Below are 24,943 nucleotides of genomic sequence, written 5' to 3' on the forward strand. Positions count from 1 at the left end.
CACATACTTGCATATGTATGGGATAAAACCAAATACTCCTTTTCTAGATTAGGAAATCAGCTGGCACTTAAACACTGTCCTTGCCACACACCCCAAATTAGTAGATTAAGCAATAACACTTTTAAAACATTTGATAGATTACTCCATTAAATGCACTTATGAGAGTAACAATCGTGCCCTCTTAAGAATTATAAAATGGGGCCAGCTAAAAAAGAAGTACTTAAAATTAATTCTATTCTCTCTTCTTATCTCTTGAGGATTTCAGGTTTCTTGGTATATAGTGTGTTTTGAAGGCTCTATATGTCATGGTGTTGTCTCCATATCTTATGTGAGTTCTATTTACTATAGTAGCATAGGTTAAGCTCCCTTTGTCTCAGCATACTATTCCCTAGTAAATTCTCCTCCATGGAATACTTATGCTAATCAAATATCGTATATTTGTCTTCCTTAATGCACCATTTTCATAGCTAATTTCCATACTTTTTAGTCTTTTACCAGGACAAACTGATGTCATTTAATTATACAATCAAAATCAGGCCATATTTTTGTGGTGAAGATAACAGATTCTCCATATAGATGTTACTGGACTCTAATTATTATTATAGGATGAGTCACTGTTTTTTTCTGGCAGATTTGTAGGTTCCAAGTTCTAGAATTCATACGTATTCTGAAAAACTCTCTGAATGTCCTTCTGAGTTTCTCTTGCTCCCTTTCATTTTTAAATTGATACTGATATTTCCACTGATTCTTTTTTGTTCTCATCTTCTTTTTATTATTTTTTGTTCTCATCTTATTTAAATACATAAACAATGGAACTGGAGAAGTGGTTTAGCATGTAAAAGAATTATTGCTTTCACAGAGAGCCAGGCTCAGTTCATACAATACGCAAAGGCACTGTGCTTGGGCAATACCTGCATTGCTGGTGATGGTGGAGACCTGATAAAGGAGAAAGATTCTCTAAAACTGTAGTAATAAATGATGATGAGTTGTCACGCCATGCCAGAATAAATGTGTGTATGGTCAACACAGACCATAACTGAAAAATCCCCAAGACTGACATTTTTATAAGTATATAGTTACCCATATATTCATACTCATACCCATTAAATGAACAGAAATTGATCAGGGACAATTTTATGATTTTTAAACCTTTACTATCATTGTTGTTACAATAAAATTAAAATTGTACTAATAAATGGGTTAAAGGACTTTGTGTTTGTACTGCATGCCATCCCTTGTTTGACATCAATATGGTGATCATTTCTCATCCTTAAGTATCAAGAATACTACTTCTCTCTTTCTTCTCAGAAGAAATTGTTTGATGTTATATATGTTCACAATGTGTCCCAAGTTTTCAGACTCTGTTCCTGGGATTCTGATATCATTTGCTCCTTTTTTAGTTGGAATAAAGTTGATTTATCATACAATGCTATAAATTTTGCACTAAAACTTGCTTTTGAAAATATCCCTCTTGCTTAAGATAAATCATGTTTATCCAATCAAGGAAAAGGAGAGTGAGAGGTAGCAGTATTTGTCAAATGAGAGCAACTTTATCTTCAGGACGCAATTATTATCAACAGCTGTGTTGGTGAAAAGGGGAGAAAATAAAAAAAAATCAAATGAAACAAACAATCAAACAAACAAACAAAAAAAACAGCCAAGACAAAATGAAACACAAGTAGTAGAAAAGCAGATGAAAACATATTCTCTACTTTCTTTCCATATATTGTCTAATATCCCACTACTAGTATGACAATGCCCCTTGGGATAATAGATATTGTTTGGCATATAAAGGAGGTTATATAAGTGTGAAGAGTATATTTAGTAAGGTGCCATGGAAGTGTGGAACAACATCAGAGTTTCCCACAGCAGTTACTAAGAAAGCTTAAGAAAAAGTATATTGTGATAGTACAAATCGTTGAACGCCTAACAATGAAACTATAAATGTTAACAGCAAAGTTAGCCCTGATTCAATATCTAGTTATGTAGTTATTAGTGTAGAAATATGACCCATATTTTATGCAAAGATATACTAAAAAAATTTGCTGACCCAGTTGGATGACTATATGAATAAAGACACTTGTTACCAAGGTTGGTGATTTGAGTTGAATCCCCAGGTCCTATACAGTGGGAAGGGAAATCTAACTCCTGAAATGTTTTTCTCACCTCCACAAGTTCACTACAGATTTTGAGTGTCCCCTCACCCTATAATCTCACTGCTTAAATAAATATTACACTACATGTAATAAAATATATGTTTTAATAGAATATTTTATTTTTATATTTTATTATAAAATACCTTGTTACATATAGTAAATACTTTATTGAATTAGATAATATATATGGTTATGATTCACATAAGAATAATTAACACTGTGAGACTGGATGTACAAACGATTATGGAAGAAGCATAGTCAATAGATTCTTGTTATAATTAGTTTATATTCACAGTAATCACATGAACGTCATTTTAAAACTGAGAGTACCTTCCTTATATCCAAATAAATCTACCATATAATCTCATAGAGTATTTTGAAGTTTAGAAAAAATGTTTAAAATATTTATAACAAAGTAAACTGTTTTGCAATAAGATGATCCAATAAGATGATTGATTGACCATGAGAATCAATAATTAACAAAAATATAATTGTCATTTTGCTATTTGGTCTTTTTCCTTACATTTTATTTGTTTTCTCATATGTGAGATGTGTTATATTATACCAGAATGTTAGGAGAGCTTTTGACAGATTTTGTTAGCATGTCACGCTGGCTAGTGCTGTTTGCTCATTCCAGTGTTTAGGTCCATATGCCTCTCCACATGTTCAGTGTGTGAGGACACAGACAACCTCTGACAGTGTCATAATAGTTTAAAATGAATAATCACACTCTTGACACTCAGTAGTGACACCCAACGTATGTGCTATACTTTTCTCACATTGGGAAAATTTAATTATGCCTTTGGAGTCTAAATTCGAAATGGATTACAGTAAAATAGTTTTGCTTGAGCATAGGATTTAGCCTTGAAAATCAGGGCGCAATGGACTTGACTTCATTAGATGTGAACACAGACTTACTACATAATCTCTAATGCTTCTCTTTAGAAACAAGCAGACAAAAATAGCCTAAAACGTCTTTGTGCAAATCCCCATTCCTGAACCCCTGTGCGATGTGCACACTGCTGGTTTTGAGGGGCCAGTGTGTGAGAACTTTTCATTTTCATAACCTCTCAACAATATGCTTCAATTATTCAATTGCTATAACCTTGCCATTTTGAATTTATCAGTTCATATGAAGATGAAGAAACCAGTTTTTGTTATGCAATTTTAGTGAACTTTATTAAAAGGATTCTTTTTAATGACAGATAGCATTATAAAAAGAAAGAAGTTCATATTCTGTGACATTTTTATAAATCCATTATTCAAGTTATGCAATATCTAGCTTATTTTCAAACAATTTATTTAAAGTTCATAAAATGGTAAAAATTGATGTGGGACTATTAAATTATATACTTTTGGACAGTATTTAAAATTTATTTATTTCACGTATATGGAGGTTCTATCTGAATACACATCTTTCTATGTGTATGCCAGAAGAGGTCAAATATTCCCATGCGACTACAGTTATAGATGGTTGTGAGTCACCTTGTGGATGTTGACACTTGATATCAGGAAGTCTGAATGAGAAACTAATTCTCTCAACCACTGAGACATCTTCCTAGCCCTGGATAATACATTTTAATACGGTAAACAAAAACGGTTATGAGCATATTCAGTAATAAACAAAAGAGCATAATGTTCAGGAAGAGCTATTTTTACTGTGTAAATGAACACAGCGATAAATAATTCATATAAGCTCATATGTAGAATTAAGGTATTTGCATATTTGTAACCCAGAACTCTTTTGAAAAAGAAAAGATTGTCCATTAGTAATTTGACTGTTAATATGTTCTGTGATTTATATTTTTATTGGATATTTTTATTTACACTTTAAATGTTATCCCCTTTCCCAGTTTCTCTTCCATAAACCCCATATCCCAACACCCTCCCCCTTCTTCTATGATGGTGTTCACTACCCACCCACCCACCTCTTCCTGCCTCCCCACCCTGACATTCCCCTACACTGGGGGGTCGAGCCTTGGCAAGACCAAGGGCTTCTCCTCCCATTGGTGCCCAACAAGGCCATCGTCTGCTACATATGATATATCCTTACAGTGGTTTCTGCTCCCTACAGTCTTCTCAGTTACAGCTCCTCATACCCCTCCTGACTTGATCCACTCTGTCTTCTTCTCACATATGAAAAACCCAGGCATCTGAGAGAATGCAATGAAACAAACAAACAAACAAACAAACAAAAAACAAAATAGATTGAGAAAAGTAAAGCCATATAGGAGGAAAGTCATCCAAAAGTAGACAAAAGAGTCAGAGACATACCTGCCCCCACTGTTTCAGGTCCCACAAAGCACCAAGCTAACTGCCACAACTTATGCACAGAGGACTTAGTGCAGACCATGCAGGCCACAGCCTTGCTGCCTTAATCTCTGCGAGCATGTATGAGCCCTGCCTAATTGAGTCAGTGGGCCTTGTTCTCCTTGCGTCTTCAATCCCCTTTTGACTACATTCTTTCAGCTCCCTTTTCTATGAGATACCCAGAGTTCAGAGAGTTCAGAGACAGGGACCCAATCTGATGGAGAGCTCGAATTTATACTCTCAATTTGTGTAATGCCTTTCTGTGAATTTTTGCATTCATTCTCATCTCCTGCTGGAGGAAGTTTTTCTTAATGCAACTGGGCAGAGCACAAATCTATAAGTATAACAGAATAACATTAAGAGTCATTTCACTATAATTTTTTTTTGCACCAGCTATATTTGATTCTACTCTAGCTCTCTGGTTCCTAACTCTCTAAACAGTATAAAGCATGGGTTTTCTTTAGTAGACAAAGATGTGAGTTAAATCAGATGTTGATTGGCCATCCTTATAAATTCCGTGCAACCATTGCCCCAGTATATCTTGCAGAAAATGTAAGTTGTTGATCAAAGGTATATGACTGGGGTGGTATCCACTTTTCTCTTTCTGTAACCTGCAGAGTTTCTTTTTACAACAGAGCAGCTATATTGCATGGGTGAAGTACCTCACGGAGGCACCATCTCAACATCTCTATGTACAGTGAGCTGTGTGGTTGCTGTCCTCAGGAATAGGGTCATGCCGTCACTTTTGTAGAGAACATCCCTCTGTCCTGACAGCAGCTTATATGGTTTGGATTTTCACATGATCCCCTTGGCCAACGTCTCAACTGAGTGTAATCCAGTCCTGACACTGGAATCTCTACCTGGCTACAGAAGATGGCCACTTGAGATTCCATGTTGCCTATTACTAGAAGTCCTCATTTAGATAAACCTCATAGATTTCAGGAAGATCCCCCTGCACTAGATTTCCATTCCACAGGCCAAATGGCTCCAAATTTCAGCAGTCTCTCAGCATATATTCTCTCTCATCCCAATTCCCACATCCTTATATGTGATACTTCCTATCCCAATCCCCACCCACCTAGTAGACCTGAAAATCTAGTCTATTTCCCCTTCCTAGGGAGAACACCCACCCCCAGAACCCTTAATTTTGCTTAACCTATTTGGGTCTATAGATTATATCATTATCCTTTCCTCAGTGTCATATATCCCCTTTTTGTGAATACATACCATATTTATTTTTCTGGGTCTGGGTCACCTTACTCAGTATGATTGTTTCTAGTCCCATACAATTGCCAATATTTCATTTTTAAAAAGGGCTCACTAGCATCTAAATATAAAACGATTTGTTTATCTGTTATTTTAAGAAACATCTAGGTTGTTTCCAGTTTCTGGTTATTATGAATAAAGCTGGTAAATATAGTTTGGCAAGTGTCTTGGGGTATGGTGGGGTGCTGAGGTATGTGTTCTGAAGTGGAATAGCTGAGCCTGGAGGTACATTGACTCCCAATTTTTCTGAGAAACCATCATATTGATTTCCAAAATGGCTGTGCAAATTTGCAATGGAGGAATGTTCTCCTTGCACGACATCCTCTCCAGAATGAGCTGTTTATTTGTGGTTTTGATCTTAGCCCTTCTAACAGGTGTAAGTTGGAATCTCAGGGTTGTTTTGATTTGCATTTTCCTGATGGCTAATAACATTAAATATTTTTTCAAGTGGGTCTCAGACATTTGAGATCCCTCTTTGGAGAATTCTGTTTAGCTTTGCACCCCATTTTTAATTGGATTATTGGATTTGTTGAACAACTATTTTCCTGAGTTCTTTTATACTCATAAATTGGCCCTGTGAGATGTAGAGTTGGTGAAAATCTTTCTCCATTCTGAAGGCTGCCAATCTGTCCTGCTGATGCTTTTTCCTTACAGAAGCATTTCGGTTTCATGAGATCCCGCCAATGATGATTTTAGTGCCTGAGCTCTTGGTGTTCTTTTCAGGAACTTGTCACATGTGCCAATGTGTCCAAGACTATTCCCCCCTTTCCCTTCTATCACTTTAGGTGTATCTTGATTTATATTGAGGTCTTTGATGCCCTCGAACTTGAGTTTTATGCAGGATGACAGGTATGGAATATTAGAATTCGTCTATATGCAGACTTCTAGTTAGAACACCACAATTTGTTGGTTTTTTGTGACCACTGTAATATATATTAGAATAAACCAGAGTTCAGGACTCTATAAGCATAGTTGATATCATAATGCAAGATTTCAATACTTTATAATTGATTTTCTACTTATATCTTTATCAATTTTTATTTGAACACATGTATTTCAGCAGTATTTTTGAACAACAAAAAACACAATGGAAACTAAAAAAGTCCAGTAAAATGAAACACCTGGAGATATCACTATACTTGCTTTCAAGCATTACTACAGAACTTTATTAGTAAAAACTACATGGTATTGGCATTAAAACACAGGGTGATCAATAGAACTGAATAGAAGACACAGATATAAATTCACACACCTATGGATATCTGAGTTTTAATAAAGAAACCAAAATTATACAATGGAATTTTATTGCTTCAATTTCCATTTTCTGGACTTTAAGAATTTTATTCATTTCTTTCCACTGTTTTTTTTTTATCTTTCATGGTCTTCTTAAGCATCGTTTTGTTTTCTCTTAATAGTTTTATTATACCTTAATATATGATACTTATTAGAGGGGTTTCCTAAAGTGATAGAAAGTTTAAAATACAGTTATACACTCACTGATTGAAAATAAATTTCCAATACATTAAAGCATGCTAAGTATTTAATAATAGATTTTAATCATTCTGATTTTCATCAATATTTAAACTTCTCAAACTTACCTTTTCCTGATGTAACCAATTTTGTCATAACAAACTTGACAGGAACATAGTTAGAAGACTGGAGAAAAAAATCCCTGAGGAAAACATGATTCACTTGCATGCATGAATATGTATCTTATAGCTAACTTACTGAAAAAAAATAGGTCTTAAAACTTATTCAATTGTTGAAAAAGCAGCAGGAGGTACTGCAAGAGAAGTGCAGAAGGGAAATGTCTGTGCTTGATTCCTCTCTTTGTTTAGGTGAATTGATTAATTCTTTGGCAGAAACAGTGTTTGAAAAAGGAATTCTAAATATTCAAGTCAAATAAGCGACCTTGGATCAACGTTATTTTAACCACATTGAAGTGCAGCTCTATCAAGAATGTTCCAATATTCTTTGGCACTCTGACGTGATAGGTAGATGGATTCTTTCTGAATTATAATAAGTATCCATTGCAGCCCCTTTGTCCACTGTGAGGTTATCAATCTGAGTAGAAGGGTTACTATCAATCATCATGTCATAAATTTCTTGTGCTGGGAAGTCAATTTTGTATATTTACATAATTCACAGTTACCCACGCCATATTCTTTTGAGGTTATAATGATAAGTTGTATTTAATGTTTTGTGGCCATTCTTAATATGTTCTAAGTATGTACAAATTATTGGCTAAACTAGATACATACAGGGAAATAGAATATTTCATACAATAAAATAAAACATTATAAAGTATGTTATTTCAGTGTTGAGATTCCATAGTGATATTAAGCCAATCTTATTTTGCAAAAAATAATTTAAAGTGTTATAATTTGAACACACTTTAAATATTCATATGAAACAGTTGGTCATATTGGTACTAGTTTCCAAGTCTAGAGGAATTTTATATATATATGTGAAGTAAAGAGCTTAGGGCACTAACTAATGACACAATTTTTATGAAAGTGCCTGTAATATTTTGAAGAGAGTTTACAATGTGAACATGTATATGTGATACTATTTCCTAGAGAGAAAACTGATCATAAGTTAGCATGTATCACAAGTCTCTCGTTCAGTACAATCAGTGGTAGCATTTCAATATGAACACTGCCTATGGAGCCTGTATCGTACACCTTCAGGGCCTTAATGAAGACTTCATGTTCTCTAGTGCCCTTAAATGAGTTAAAAAGAAAGTATTTGATTTGTAATGCTACATTGTGTGAGAGAGGTCTAGTCACATTAAACACAATCCTGTCAGATTTCTGTAATATCAAGCAAATCAGCATCATGTTGAGTAAAAACATTGTAGCATAATATATTTGGGATGATGGAAAATATGAAAACTCATTGGATATCAGACCAACTGCATCACACTTGGCCCTCATAATAACAAGAACACTTGCAATTGCCTTATCAGTGGTTCTTCTGTCTATTCAGTTATTATTTATTCCTAGATGGCACTCTGTGCAGTGACTTTACAATATTTGTTCCATTCAGTCTTTCGTGTTTGATTGTGTTCAACTGTTCAATGCTTACTGCTACAATCCTTAAACAAATACACAAAACAATATTTGAAAATTAGTGAATCAACAATGATTTTATGACCCCATATTTTAAAACAAGCATAGCAGGGCATAGCAAATGTCCTTAATATATGTATATATATATATATTTTTCCTGTGAGCCTGTCCTTCCTTCCTTGTCATGTTTTCTTTTTCTTTTGTTTCTTTGTTTCTTTTTTCTTTTTTCTTTTTCTTTTTACTTTTTTGGTTGCTGTAAAAGACTTGCATGCAGAAAACATTAACACAGTTCTAATAAAATCCACTCTACTGAAATTTATAGTCTATTTTTTTAATGTTGGTAGATCTAGCATTGAAATGTTACATCATATTATTTCAATGTCGTTTTCACTTGAGGCAAAGGCCTATTGTATATCAGGAAATGTATCCTTTTGTGACCCCGTGCCTCGGTTTGTAGGAATTGGATGATATGTGTCACCTAAACAATTTACAGTTGATACATCCTGAAATAAGTTACGGTTTAAAACAAACCACCTAGTCAGTTATGAAAAGTCCTACATCTCTATATGTAAATACATTACGTAAAGATACAATAATGATTAAATATTTTTGTTGGAAGATCTTCTTTGTAAACTAAATAAACTATTTAATTGATAAAATTATTCACACAAATTTTACATTGATTTCATTCAACAGAACTTACTTATCAAAAGGATTGGAAGTTTTCAAGAATTTTTTTTCTTAGCTACTACGCTCTCACAAATAATACACATTTGATGAGCTATACAAAAATGTTGTCAGGGAATAACACTCGAAATGTATATAAGAAATACTCAAGTTAATATAAAAAAATGTTGTCAGCTTATATTTTATGTAAATTAGCTAGTTTAAAACATAGAACTATTGGTATGGTCAGCTTTCAAAAAATGTGTGTGTGTGTTTGTATGTATGTGTGTTGTATGTGTGCAAATATAAAATATATTGTAATATATTTTATATTAAAATTGTTTATAAATAATTAAATATTGTTATTAACATGTACATGCAAATTTGGTTAACTGGTGTTAATTTTTCAAAAACTAAGTGATTAGCGTTCCAAGGACTTGACTAACTGTTTTTCTACATTCTTGCCAACCTTACCCAGATGACCTCTTCGATCTTCAATTACTGGCTACCATTAGTACCCTTCACTTTTGGGTCAGTCCTAACAATAGTCCATTGAAGGACAAAACCAGAGACTTTTCCATCTCCGTCTCTTAATTCTAACCTTGCATTCCTCTTCTTCTATGTTTAAGATGACAGATAATTGTCTACTATTTTCTTCCTAGAAGTCACCGTTCCCCTATTTCCTTCTGTACTAAGTGTGTTCACTTGATATAAATCATTTCCTTGTCTGTCTTCTCTTCCTTTTGACTTGCTCAGTAACATTCATAGGCTATATATGGTTTTTCTTTTCTTTTCTTAATTAATTATTTTACTTACTTAGATTTCAAATGATATTCCCCTTTCCAGTTACCCCTCCACAACCCTCACCGCATTCCCACTATCCCCCCTCCCCTTTTCCTCTAAGAGGGTGCTCCTCCACGCACTGTTGCCTCACCCCTCTAGCTTCCCCCTCCACTGGGGTATCAGGCCTCTCTCTCCTCCCATTGATGTCAGATAAAGCCATCCTCTGCTACATATGCATCTGGAGTCCTGGCTCTCTCCATGTATACTCTTTGGTTGGTGGTTTAGTCCCTGGGAGCTCTGAAGTGTCCTGTTAGTTGATATTGTTCTTTTTCTGCGTTTATATATTTATTTGCATATATATTGCAATAATCATCAAAGAAAAAGAGACCATGAATTCCAGAGGTAGGAGGGTAAAGGGAAGAAAGGAAGTGGAAAGATAATATAAACATAATTTTATTTAAATGAAAGAAATGACCTGACACATTTAGATACAATTTTGTTTTCAACAGCTCTACATCTCAATTAGATATGAATATATTTTACAAAGACTATGTAACCTATACTTCCCAGTTGTTTTGCTTCGTTTAGATCTAGCAATTACGTACTCCCAGTTACACTGTTGATACAATGGGACGTCAGCAAACCATCTGCTAGGGTTGGAGATTATTCTGTTTGCAATGATATTAGAGACTGAAGGTAGATGGAACTTTACACATTCTCTATTTTATTTTCAACTTAACAGAGAAAAATAATTTAAAGAACTGAGTAGACTTCTTTATTGTCACAAAACTGTTTAATGACAGAATCGGGATTATAGTCCAGGATTCTGACTCTTGGCTTACTCTGTTATGTTTGTTTGTTTCTGTTTTATCTATACCAGTCCTCAGTTTGATTATTGCTTGCCATCCACTCTTCTTTTTTTTTTTTTCCGGAGCTGGGGACAGAACCCAGGGCCTTGCGCTTGCTAGGCAAGCGCTCTACCACTGAGCTAAATCCCCAACCCCATTACTCTGTTATGTTAAGGCCAGTCAGTCTTTAAGGTAAAATTTGTTCACAGACCATATAGCCTACCCATCAACACAAAAAATAGGACTAAAGACTATAGAAATTTGAATGAACATACATTGGAGACTGGTGAAAGAAGAAATGGTTCTCAATTTCTTAAAAACATTTACACTATCTTTTCAAAATGATTTCTACATATTAAAAGCATATGATTTATAGCATTCCTAGTAAGGTTTCACAGATATTTATCTTTTGCTAGATTTCAGGTCAGTACTGTGTGAAATGTTGAGGCCCATCTTTATCTGTTTCTGTGAGTCTTCTGAGTAGTTGTTAAGTCCACTATAATTATGATGTCCCTGCATCCCCCCAGTGGCCCAAACATTCTGTTTTGAGTACACAACACTATTGTTGTCCACCATTTTCCACCACTGTCCACTACTGCTGTTGATCTCAGCCTTGGTCTGAGATCAGCTCAGTGCACTCTGTGGTGATCAGCATTAAAGTCCCTGCTCTTCCTTACGTTTGAGGTGCTACATGGTACTCCAGCATCATAAGACAAATTAAATATCCAGGAAGTATTATTTTATGTTTTCTAAAGTAAAAGTGATCTGAAAAGCAGGATTTGGAGCCTAGAATGCAGGTCAGTTTGTAGAGTGTTTGTCTGAACTCATGAGGCACTGGGTCCCTCACCAGCACTGCATACACTGGGAGACGGAGGCAGGAACATTCAAACATTAAGGCAAGGAAAGGAAAAGATTAAAAGATGCATGAGTTTATGAAAATTTGGTTAGTAATTTTTTCTTTGAGATCTGCACTGTTCAGATGTTGAGACCAAACAGTAGGTAAAATCTGTACATTAAGCCACATGAACCTGGGTGTAGTGGCACAATTTTAGTTCCAGTACTCAGGAGACAAAGGTGGGCAAATCTCTATGAGTTCAAGGCCAGCCTGATCTACAGAGTGAGTTCTAGAACAGTTAAAGCTATACAGAGAAACCCTGTCTCAAAAAAGCATAAAAGAAGAAGGAAAAAAAGCTACTAGAGATTACATTTTCCATATTGATTAATTCTGCCATTTTGTTAACTACTGCTTTATCAATACATATATTGTTGAGAATATTGCTTGGTCTGTTTTTATTATAATAAAGAATAAATTCAGGAAATATTTACATGTGAAGGCATTTCCAAATGAATCACTTCCTTTTACTTTTGGTGCTGGAGATGGAACTTGGTACTTGCAGATTAGGCGTTAAGTAAGTTAACTTCTTCATAGAACTTAGGAATGCTGCTTCAAAATCCTGGTTGGAAACTGCTTGTAGATGCTAGCATTTTTCCCGATTGGAAGTCACTTTTTTGCAGACAAAGAAAGAATAGGAGCCATCTATTCAGCACAGCATTCTTCACTCTCAGCCAGAAATCCACTTATTTGTCCTTCATGAGAAGAAAGCTTTCTGACAAGATCCTGAACAGAGCATGTAGATAGGATATGCATCCTAATGGAGCTGATGATGGAGAAAAAGAGGGATGAACGATTTCGCTGCCCTCCAGGACCTGATTCTGGGTTTTGAGATTGCATACCCCCAAATCTCCATCATCTGTGAGCATTTAGTGGGCATGAAAAGGCTGTTTTCTTCTGATATAAAGCATCAGGCTGTTCATGAAACCAGGCAATAACTAGGACCTACCAGGGTCCACGTGAGGATCTGATATCGACGGTATGGTAATAGCCACAGGCCTTGACCCAGATCAATATCCCATTTCAATGAGCATTCGCAAGTGAAGATTTGTGGGCAGAGGGCTATCCTGTGAGACACATATCAGTTTCCATAACGAAAGGTTTTGTATGTTTTGATTTGTTTTCCTTAATTATTTCCTGTTTGTTTGCTTGTTTGGGGGGAAGGCTGAAGGTGGAGGCAAGATATGAAGGGATGAGGAGATGAGTGGACTTGAGGTGCATGACTCATTCTTTGTGAAAATTAAGAATCAATAAAAAGTGTGAGAAAAACAAACAAAAAAGAATACCAGGCTCACTGAGATTGAATAACATTTTTCTTTATTTTTTTAATATTTTTTCCTTTTTTATTGGGTTTTTGTGTGTGTGCATTTCAAATGTTATCGCCATTCCCAGTTTCCCATCCATAAATCCCCTATACTACCTTCTTCCCCCTTCTTCTATGAGTGTGTTCCCCCACTCAACCACCCACAACTTCCTACCTCCCCGCTCTGCATTCCCCTACACTGGGAGTAATGTCCAGACTTTATCCCCTTCCTGGTCCACCCTCTGACTCTTCCACATCCCATACCTCCACTCTTCCCATCTCCAAGAAGAGGTCACCACCCCCCACAACACTCACCTCACCAGATCTCCCTACTCCCTGGGGCCTGCAGTCTCTTGGGGGTGAGATGCACCTTCTCTACTGTGTCCAGACCTGACAGTACTCTGCTGTATATGTGTTGGGGTCCTATAGCAGCTAGTGTATGTTGCCTGGTTGGTAATCCAGTGTCTGAGAGACCTCAGGGGTCTTCTCCTCCTCAGCTCCTTCCACCTTTTTCTTAATTCAACCACATGGGTCACTAGCTTCTGTTCAATGGTTGAATGTAAATATCTGCATCTGAATCTTTCAGCTACTCGAGTCTTTCAGAGAGCAACAATGCTAGGCCCCTTTTTGTGAGCACTCCACAGCCTCAGTAAGTGTCAGTATTTGGGGCTGGATTCCCTTGACCTGGATCTCAATTTGGGCCTCGTTGGTATTATACCAGTGATATGTCTTAGTAAGCAAATGTGTTTTTCACCAAGTTTAGTGAGCTGGAAGACCTAAATCCCTCTAATAATGGAGGAACCTAGTAAGTATCTGTATTACCCAGCTGTGGAGCCTACATGCTACAATGACTACTGCAGCAGGATAATCTAACTGGAACACTATAGGTACAAAGGTTATTGTAACAACCAACCATTCTCTAACTGAATTTAAGTCCCACTGAATAACCTATGCCTGGACCAATATCAGTGCCCAGAAACTGTAGCTTGAAAATTCTCATTGCCTAAGTAAGGTCCCATTTCCAATTGCTGTTAAAAGGATGCCGTCTCTAGACAATTCCAATTGATTTATACAATTCTCAACCTTGAGTGGAAAACCATTTTTCTTGCATTTCATTGTGATCAGCACACAGAGCCACAACTAATCAATTTTGAATAATGTAAGAGACTACAGATTGCCTGGTATCCATATTGATATACCACTTCCAAAAGTCAAGAGATTATCATGGGAATGGGAGCAGCAGAAAAACAGTAAGAAGCAGAGACAGTGAATGACCACAACAAAGCAGTGTTTTTCTAGACACAAAAAGGCAGTTGCACACATAAACTCACAACCATAGTGATGACAGGTCCAAGACCGTCATAAAGATAGGCTATATACAACCCCAATACAGAGGTAAGTGTGTTTATCATCAAGTTCTGCAACCTGAAGACCTATTGGCTATAAATGACAGCTGCTGTATGTAGAATTATTGTTCTTCAAGAGTGTGGACATGGCATAGGAGACTGTCTATGCTAGAACAGATGGCCTTAGAGTATGTACCTATCAACTTCATTAAATGAGCTCAGTTACCTTAAAGAAGCAGAGCACTTGACATTTGGGAGAAAAGGTGGTAGGAGCTGGGTGAGGGATTGTAGAGGAAAAAAACAGGATGGATTTGCTTAAAACGTGTTCTGTATATTTATGAAATTTCAAAGTAATAGAAAAGGAGAACAATTCTAGGTCAGACTGCTCATCATTTTACAACCATTACATTCTTCATGCCTACAGTTCCTGTCCCTTCTCAATGCCACCAGGATTTCACTACTATTTTAACTTCCTTGTACAATTCTGACTGGTTCTTTCGAATAGGATATAACCTTATACCTGGAGCTTGACGTGAGATGAGTCACATAAATTTCAATGATGACTTTAGTATATCTTCTCAGTATATAAGCTAGTAACTTCTTTAAAATTCAAAACTCTCCTTGAATGTAACTTATTTGAAAAACCAAGTTACATTTTTTTCTCAACCTTCTGTTCTGGTTTGTACTTTCAAGTCTTAGGAAGGACTCTGACAGACTTTTCACGATGTGGCCTTTAAATAGATTTCTTATGATTAATTATTATTTTGTCTGTTTGTTTACATCCCAAATGCTACTGCTCCTTTCAGTCCCTTCCTCACTACCTCCTTCCTCCAGTCCTATTTCCCCTTCTCTCTGAGATGATGAGACTCCCCTGAGAATCTTCCTACCCTGGCACATCAAGTCCATGTCAGTATATGCAAATCTTCTCCAACACGTGTGTTTCATTGAGAACAGGACTAATGGTTGATGGCAACTAGACACAACTGATTTAGACAGATGTGAGACTGCAGGAGAATCAAAAGTGCTTGCAACATCCAGATAGGGCATTCATCAAGACTGACCTGCCTGTCTGATGCATATGTACCAGGGGCCCTTGTTCGAGCACATATATGTTCTTTAGTTGGTGGTTCAGTGCTGAGAACTCCCAAGGGTCCAGATATGTTGACTCTCTTGTTCTTCCTGTGGAGTTCCCATCTATTTCTGGGTCTTTCCCCAATTCTTCCATAAGTGTTCTTGACCTCCATCTAATGATTTGTTGTGGGTTTGTGTCTCACTTTCCATCTACTGTTCGGTATATACTTTTAGAAGAAAGTTATGCTACACTTCTTGCTAGAGGATTATAAATTTCATTCATCACATTAATTGGACCATCATCTTTTAACATCATCTTTCAGAAAGTTTTATGAAAAAGCTAAAATATTGATGAAATAGGTTCAAGTATCTAAGAGGAACGATTTGAAATTCAATTTTGAACAGAGTTCTTGTTCTTATTTGACATTTCAGCAGCAAAGCTATTACTTGACATATTTCTTCTAGAATTTTGTTCTCATCTAATCCAGAATTGCCAAAACCAAACAAACTAAACAAACAAATAAAAGCCATTGCTTGCCTCTCAATTTAGCTTTGCTAGCTTCCCTTCCCAAAATTTTGTAAATTCTCCCACAAACTGAATGCAAATGCCAAAGACCACATGATAACATTAAATCATACAAATTTTAACCCTACTTTTGTTTGTTATTTATTTTGCCACTGTGACCACAAAATTAGGCAGAAACCATTTGAAGAAGGATGAGTTTATTTTAGTTCACAAATACAGAAGATTCAGCCCAGCATCCAGCAAAGACTGCATGGAAATTATGCTGTTACAAACAGTAATGAGGATGTCTTTGTTGGCTTCTTTGTCCCAGCTTTCCAAGTTCCAGTCCAGATGAGTCATGCCAGCTGCATTGTGGGTAAGTCTTCTCCTTCTAAACATTCCTTTTTGGAACAAAATATATATATTCTACTAGTGTTCAAATTAAATATAAACCGAGTCAAAGTGAAACTGAACCTTAATCTACACAGGGAGGTAATAGAACACAGTTTCTTCTGTTTTACCCAAGACAAATAGATAGAGTGAGGTCATGAAATTATATGAGACTATGGCATGATATAGCAAAATTATAGTTTAGTGTTTGGGGGAGAAGGCATGGCATTGTCTGTGTTCCTAGTAAAGAATACATTGAAATGGTGTGCTCTAGATATATTTGACAAATAGGATGAGTAGAATTAACAGCTTTTGAAATTGGATTTATCAGATTATTATCACCTAAACATTTTAAGACACTTGTGGAAAGGGGAGCAGTTAGCAACAGTGACTAGAAATTGAATTTTAGTAATGTTAATCTCTTAATATGAGGACACAAGGATTGAAATTTTGGAATTTTTTTAGGAAGGTTGGGAATATTGCAAAGATAATTTTACTCAGAAAAACAAATAGAGACTTTGATAAAACACTCATTTTCTCTTATTATTGGTCAAGATGAAAATAATACATAATACTCTCTACATATGACGCTTAAAATCTACACTCATAATTTTACCACACTATACATTTTTAAATGGATAGTGTTTCATTTAACGTGGTGTAGCCACAAAATTAAAACAAATAAAATGTAAGTATTTATTCTTCATTGCTGAAACCTCATCATTTGAAGTCCAGTCTAGATAAATACAAAATTACAGATCATTAGGAGAGACGGTGGTATCTTTTTCTGCCCTCCAACAATTAGTCAGAAGTAGATTTGTTTGTTTATTTATTTATTTGCTTCTTTATTTATTTGAGATAATGTTTCCTTGGTACAGTAACTTCAACTTTAAAAGTGAGTCAGTGTCTGATTCAATATGACAGTTGGTGGAAGAAAATAAAATGTTGATGACATCAAAAAACGTTTTTACTTCCTTCCATGGACAAAATATAAGAGGAAAACAACCACTTATACCCAAAATAGAGCCTTAATGTGGAACTAAGCAATATGAGTTGGCACCGAATGCCAGTATCTACTTTGCAAAAGCAAAAATCCTGACTTTTAATGCACTAGAAATATGAGGGATTTACTGACAATGTCTTCAATTGATGCTATGATGTTTCCTGCACGTAACTTGTTTGATAGCATGGAGTTTTAAAAATAGCTAGATATTTAATGTGTCAAATGATTTTAATATTTCCCTTATATTCTTGAATAATCCATCTTCAGTAGAGCAATTTTCAATTTTTATCTGGTAAACACAGCTATCATTTTAATGAGTAGTGCACAAGTAATTGGAAACAAGTCATTCAATTTCTATAGCATTGAACAAAACTACCCACATTTAAGTATATAAACCAAAGCCCACTGGAGCGGTGTAAGTATCAGGGGGCTGAAATGGATGGGATCATGGAAATAGGTTTCCAAACAGTGTAAACTAGAAACCAAATTAAATCTAATCTGTGTCCTCAATTGAATAGCAGGGTGACTACAGGAAAAATAACATAAAGTTAAAACATTGTGCAAATTGGCAAAACCAAAATAAAAACTAGAAACAAGTAAGAAGAAGACATTCCATTCCTGGATCTAGCAATTAAAGTGGTAAGATAGAGATGTTATATCTAGGATTTTCTCTTATTTCCTGAAGGCTTCATCGTTACATAAAGAATATAGAATATGTAAGCACAGGAAGAAATCAACCAAGAAAAATTCTCAATACCATAGCTCATCCTTCCAGGCTCTAGGAAGAATACAAAGTAATATACACATGAAGGGCACGTAAATATACATCCCTCTGTACACACGGTGACATAATATGGGTCGTTTCTATACCCAGAAAATTCTAGACTTATTGAGAGCCTCATAAACATTTTTCTAAAATATGAGCATTTATAATAATCATTGATTTTACTTCTTAGCTTCAAAATAATATTAAAGCAAAGTGAAAATTTTGATTTAAGAGTGCAGCAAAAGTGAGTAAAACAATTTTTTATGAAGAAATAAAAAGCTTTTTATTAAAAACATGTACTTGAACATCTATGTTTGTTCTTGCACTATTCACAATACCTTAAGACTTTAAATAATCCAAATGAAGTACAAATACTCAATGGAATTTTATTCATTCACGGTGTAGAGAGAACTCGTGTTAATTACAAAAAGAGTCTATGGAACTTGGGATAGCTACAGTAAACAGAAAAAGTCACTGTTGAATCCAGATTTCAACTGTCATGAAAGTTCACACTTTTTACCTCAACACTGAGAAGACAGAAACACGAGGATCTTCCTGAATCTAAGGACATCTTGGTCTATAAAACAAACTGCAGGACAGCCAGGGTTAGAAAGATAATCATTTCTTTGTATATATATATTTGTGTATGTGTGTGTGTGTGTGTCTGTGTGATAGACATAGAGATAGATAGATAGATAGATAGATAGATAGATAGATAGATAGATAGATAGATAACATTGATATAGACTTATGTGTGTGTTAATGAGCTCCTGATGCTAAAAAGCCATTGCGAGGAAGGAGTAGATTTTAAGAAAAGATGTAAGAGAAAGGTTAGTAAGTTGAATACATGTGGAATGAAAACTGGTAAAATTACTTTCTGAGGGAAAGGCAGGAAGGAACCAAAGTGATCTAGGGGCTGGCATATCCAATTTGTGGTTCTGGGCCATCTGGTCAATGTAGGACATAGGCTGCCTCTCACAGCCTGGACCTCATCTTAAATGAAACATTGGTCGGTCACTATCAAAAGATCTAGGCCATCATTTCATATTTAGCCTAACAATGTATTAACAACTGGGATTTATATTTTCAGTCAAGGAACTGTGAATAAGGAATACATTGTGTATATTTTGACCACATGGCCACTTGAACCTTTATATACAAATAACTTTTGCCATGCACGCCACACTGTGCAACATTGGCTATTATTAGTAGGTTTCAAAATTCTTACTCAAATGTAGGATAGAATAATGAAAATATGAAATAACTAGTCATGAAAGAGAAACTCAAGGTTTTGCAAGTTCAAACACACACACACACACACACACACACACACACACACACACACACAAGCACCACACATGCACGCACCACAAATACACACATTCTTTACTTTTCTTCGTTGCTTAGATAATCATCAGATTAACCTAGCCCTAACTCACTAGATTATGTCAACTAACCATATTCTGTATTCACATTGGCGAGCATTTTGAAAATAAGCACCCTGTGCATTTTGTAATGGATTTCGGCCAGTAATTCGAGGTCCTATTTTCTCAAAGCTTGTAACACAGGACAAATCCAAAAGAGAAGCAGCAGAGTTAAAACCATAAGAACATTCTCGGAATTTAGGAACTTGGAACTGCCTAAGCACTTCAAACATTTCCGAAGGCACTTCATAAAGTGAATATTGTTTTCAGAAATCTAGTTCAAATAAAATATCACAAAGGAGTTAACCATGCTAATATTATTTCAGCTTTAAATAAGCTATCCAGAATGCTACATAAAAAGGAATCTAACATTAATGACTGATTTCTAATTAAATATATGTGGGAGAACTCCCAGTGCTTTTTGCAGAACTTGGGTAAAGCCTGGGATGACAGGTACTCTGAACAGGACTAGAAGAGGACGCAAGCATTTTGCTTCATCCTTACTGTAGTGACAAGAAAAGACAGGATCTAAACCGAGTCTCCAGAACACTTGGTTTCCCTTCTCACTCTCTACCCTCCGTCTCATTCCTGTCATTTCACTTACAATAAAATTAGACTCAAACAGCAAGGCCAATATAACAAATTACTGGAGGAAACAATTCCTTAGAATGCCATTCTGGAATAAAATAATCTCGCTATATTGGGAGCATCATGATGAATGGTTTTATTAATAGTAGTCTAGAAGAGGTATCTTTTCTCTGTGTAGGAAATTATCTAGTAATATATACAGAAAAATGACTCTTATAGCACAAAAGTAGAATTCACATTTTTCCTTAGTAGCATAAAATTTCAGACGAGGACTGCATTTATTTCAATATGTTTCTGGAAATGCAAACAAATGTTCTTCTTGGAAAAAAAGCTTTTAAGGTGTGAAATATAACAAGTAGAAACTATTTTCTTTTATTTTATTGAATATTTTCTTTATTTACCTTTCAAATGTTATCTCCTTTCCCAGTTTCCCCTCCAGAAACCCCCTATCCCATCACTCGTTGCCCTGAATCTATGAGGGAGCTCCTTCACCCACTTGCCCACACCTTCCTGTCTCCATGCCCTGGTCCTGGCATTCCCCTACACTGGGGCATCTAACCTTCAGAGGACCAAGGGCCTATCCTTTCACTGATGTCCTACAAGGCCATCCACTGCTACATGTGTAGCTGAAGCCATGGGTTCTTCCATGTGTGTTCTTTGGTTGGTGGTTAAGTCCCTGAGAGCTCCGGGGGGTCTGGTTGCTTGCTATTGTTGCTCTTGCTGTGGGGTTGCAAACCCCTTCTGCTCCTTCAGTTCTTCCCCTAGCTCCTCTATTGGGGACCCCGTGCTCACTCCAATGGTTGGCTGTGAGACTCCGCCTCTCTATTTGTCAGGCTCTGGCAGAGCCGCTCAGGTGACATCCATTTGACTTTTTGCTTGCTGGGTTTGGTGACTGCATATGGGATGGATCCCCAAGTGTGTCAATCTGTGGATGGCCTTACATATGAAAAGTGTACATTGAACAAAATAGCCTTAATTTTGTTCTCCTCAGATTTTTATTTGCATGTCATGTTTGATTTGTATGCATTTTCAGATTTAGGTGCATTTAACGGAAACATAATACCATAAAGATGTGTTTGTAATATATCTGTGAGGTAGCTTTACTTGATATATTGCTTACATTGTAGCAGGAAGATGCATCGTCATAATCCACATTAAAGCGGAAAAAGAAGAAAATATAAACTCTGTCGTTTGTCCTTTGTGTTCCTAGAGCTAGGGGTATGGAGACAAGCAGACCTGAGAGTTCACATGTCAGTCTTATTAGGTGATTTGGCAAAGTGTGGGTCAGGAAGAGATATTGCATTTGCCAAAAAAGTTGAATGATTATGAGGAACCACACCTGTGGTTGCTCTATGCGCGTGCAAACACATGACCATGCACAAGCATGAAGACTCAATTATGCACACATTCACACACATATAGTATATATATAAAATATAGTATATAAATATAATATGTATATGCTATTTAAAACAATGTAGATATGTTTGTCTTTTTAAACATTTATTGTGCCTAAATTAAAATATTTTACATATAGATTTATTGTATTTATGATATTCTAAAATATATAGAACGCATACCACCTTCACTTTCACATTCATCACAGTAAAAATAGTAAGTACTAAATTATGGAACTGAAGCTATAACAAATATTTCATTTTAACTTAAAATAATAATCCCTGGACTAACAATCACTCTGAAAAAAATCTAAATTTTAAATTGAACCATTTTCTGAAAGATAGTTTCCGAGGCCTAGCATATTCAAGTCATTCTCCTACTTACAGCTTCTTGCAAGTGATTTATAGGCTGAGATGGGAGTATGCAAACATCACGTAAGGGTAGAACACTTCAAAATCCCCAACTTTCCTGGTGTATTGTGAATCATACTTCAGTATTTTAAAAGAATTCCTCAATGACAATTGCAGTTTAAAGAAAACTAATGGATGTTCTTAGTAAACTTTGAAAGGTATTTCATAAAATAAAATTTATCTTATTCTATTGTTTGGTTTGAATCTGAATAAATTAATGTGCATTTTGTATTTCAACAGACAGGGTTTCCATATGTGCTGTACATAGTCTGATCCTGCTGCCCCTTCATTAGCTGAGCAGAAAGCACATAAGCTAAGCTGAGTGAAAGAGAATGTGTAGAGTGTGAGATATTTCTGGTACTGTTGGTTTCATTCCATTTAATAATAATATTATGAATTTTTCTAAATATTTAAAAAATATTTCAAAAGCAGTATATTATAAGTGAAGCTCATAGAAAATTTACTTCCTTTATAACGAAGAGAAAATTGGGCTTTTGTTTTATTTTTATGAACTAGTTTAGCTATTGTATGAAACAATAGTTGTATTAATGGATGATATATACTTAAGTGTAGTGTGATACTAAAATTGCTGTAATATCACCTCGATTTTTGGCGAAAATATTAAAATATTTTCTCTTTGCATTTTAAAATCCATGGCACACCACCTTTTTTGTAGCCACTTTCCTGTCCAGTTGCACACCTCCTACTGTAGCCACTCTCCTTGGAACAGCTCCCTCCTGGGTGCCCCTTTCTGCTCCCTGACTTGATTTGCCACATCCTTCCTTTTTACTCTCTCTGGTATATCATTCTCCCAGCACCTTATAATAGATCTACTTCCTTGGCTTTACTTAAAAGTGAAATCAGCTGGCATTTATGGTGCTTTTCCTAGCTTGTTTATTTTATTAGACTGGACCCTGCTTCTAAGTATGCTGTTCCAAAGGGCAGAATGCCTTTATTTTGTGGCTAAAACTATTCCATAGCTGTTGTTACACTGTTCCTTTACCCATTCACCATTTGAAGGATTGCAATCAGGTTTCCATTCCTCTGCTACTGATAATAAAGATACAAGGAATCTGAGAGCATAGATGTCTTCCACATATTGGATGATCGTGCATGTTTGTATCTACTAATTTCTTTGCTAGGTAATATGGGTGTCAAATCTCTACTACTTAAGGCAATACTGCACTAGGTCTGCTTTAATTTGCATTCAGAAAACAATGCACAGGCCTATCTACTTCATCTTCTCAGGTACATTATAACTTGGGACACCAGTGTGAAATTCTTAGAAATTTAAGAATAGTATTACAATGAATTTAATCTGAGGAGTTTACTACATTCCTTTTTTTCCCTTAGGATGTGCAGTATATCTCACCAGGAGTACAGCACTTAAAACCCTGGAGTGGTTGAAGATCTCTTGGTCCTGTGAAAATCAACACTAGAGAGTAAATTATGAATTATCCACATTGGTGATTTCTAGGCTATAGCAATATACTTACCCACATTTTATTTTTATGATTTTCAGGTAATAGTATATAGATAAACAGAGACCAAACAAATGTAAGTGACTTCTTATAACCTATGTTGCATGAAATAATTTAAAGCAAAAATATGCATTTTTGTCACAATTCCCAGCAAAATGTGAGCTAATTTAATGTAATTTAAATCCATTAATTGGATTAATGCTAATTTAATCCAAGTAAAATATTATGTAGAAGACAAATGTGATTTAGCTGATTTTCAAGATTTGATTCTGAAGTTAATGCTTAACCTGATAATACATGAACTATTCAAGTAATTTAAGGCTAAATGATAATTATTTTCAGTTCATTTCTACTCAAAATTGGGGAAAAAAGTGATGGATAGCAGACTTTTTCAACACAGTATTCTATGTAGCACAAGACAGCCTCCCCTGTCACTATGTAGCTCAAAATAGCCTTGAACTGCTCTCTTGAACTCTGTTTCCAAATCATATTTCTATGTGCTAAGAAATCAGATTGTTGGAGGACCAGTCAGTTTTCTTATATCTGCTAAACAGGAATATTATCAACCGATCTGCACCTCCAGAATTAGCAACAAGCACTTTCATTTTCCATTGAAAATTTTTAAATAAAATTAATTCCATCACCTCATGCTATTTAAGAGTGAGTTAAAGAATAATAGATAAGATACCTAAAACTACTTAGAAGTAAATTAACAAAAATGATGAACGCTAAGAACAGAAACAATGACTAAGTATAAACACGTGTTCATTTTTGAGCAGAACGTGTCTTATGGGAGTGAGGAGTAAGCTGTTCTCAGTGTGTGTTTTAGACATGTTCTTTTAGACAGGTAAGAAAATTTAAATTGAATAGGCTTGTGAACATAACACTGAAACTGCTAGACAGGGATCTCTGCTGTGTAAAATTCAGGTGGCACATTGTCTTGGTGCATTAACTTCTGAACAATTCAGTTTACATGGTGGTAGTTATAGCAGGAGGAACATAAGCTTCTAATGGATAAGTGTTTATGTAACAAAAAGGAATGCTTCTAAGGGCAATATTAAGTTATTTAAATTCAACACTGAAATGTTACTTCATGCACTTTTATCTGGCTCCCAATTTAATTACCTAGCAGAATTTTCCCCTTATAACAGATGACTTCAAATAATTCCAATATTCCAGTAAAGTTATTTCACACTCACATAAGTATACTTACTCTCACACAGGTGTACCTCTACCCATATGCTCCAGTGCTTAAGCTAAAATATA

Source organism: Rattus norvegicus, chromosome 15, assembly GCF_036323735.1.
Source record: "Rattus norvegicus strain BN/NHsdMcwi chromosome 15, GRCr8, whole genome shotgun sequence".
Taxonomy (NCBI): Eukaryota; Metazoa; Chordata; class Mammalia; order Rodentia; family Muridae; genus Rattus; species Rattus norvegicus.